Below are 639 nucleotides of genomic sequence, written 5' to 3'. Positions count from 1 at the left end.
GGCAGGAGTAGTAAATGAATAATAGATGAGGCGGGAGGATGCGTTTATTTTTGTTACCCTTCGACTCAGGCGATTTTCCATCGAGAAAGCCCCCGGCTCCTTCTCCCCTCTTCCACCTGATTGGGGTGGAAGTTTCCGAGCCTCAAATCCTCTGTTCTCTATTACATAATTTAATAAACTGTTGCAAAAGCGCCTTCAATCACCTCGAGTGAGACTTTAGACACGCTTCTCTTTTTTTTTTTTTCTTTTTTGGAAATGAGAAAATTTTATTGCCTTGCTCACACCATTTAAATTTAATGGAAAGCATTCCCAGGAAGGGACGTTTCGCCCCTTCCAACGGGATTTTTTTGGACTAATGACAGATTTTGCGAGAATTTATAGAGTTTCTCTCTCTCGGTATCCATATGTGAAAGCAAGCGCTGAAGTTATATGCGAATACGTCGCGCGTTGCAAATGTATCAGGCGTTTCGTGTGTACTTAGACATAGATATAGGGAGAGAGAGGTCTTCCCGTCTTTTAGCAGGACGGCAGAATTTAGTTCGCGCTGTATTTTGCGTTTCTGCGGGAAGAGCCCGCCGAGCCTCGGCACGAATCTACACCGCTCACCCCACAGATTAAAAAGAAAATATCCTTTCGAAA

This window comes from Eurypyga helias, unplaced genomic scaffold (assembly GCF_000690775.1).
Source record: "Eurypyga helias isolate BGI_N326 unplaced genomic scaffold, ASM69077v1 scaffold40595, whole genome shotgun sequence".
NCBI lineage: Eukaryota > Metazoa > Chordata > Aves > Eurypygiformes > Eurypygidae > Eurypyga > Eurypyga helias.
The sequence above is the reverse complement of the archived record's forward strand: the minus strand, read 5'-3'. Positions refer to the sequence as shown.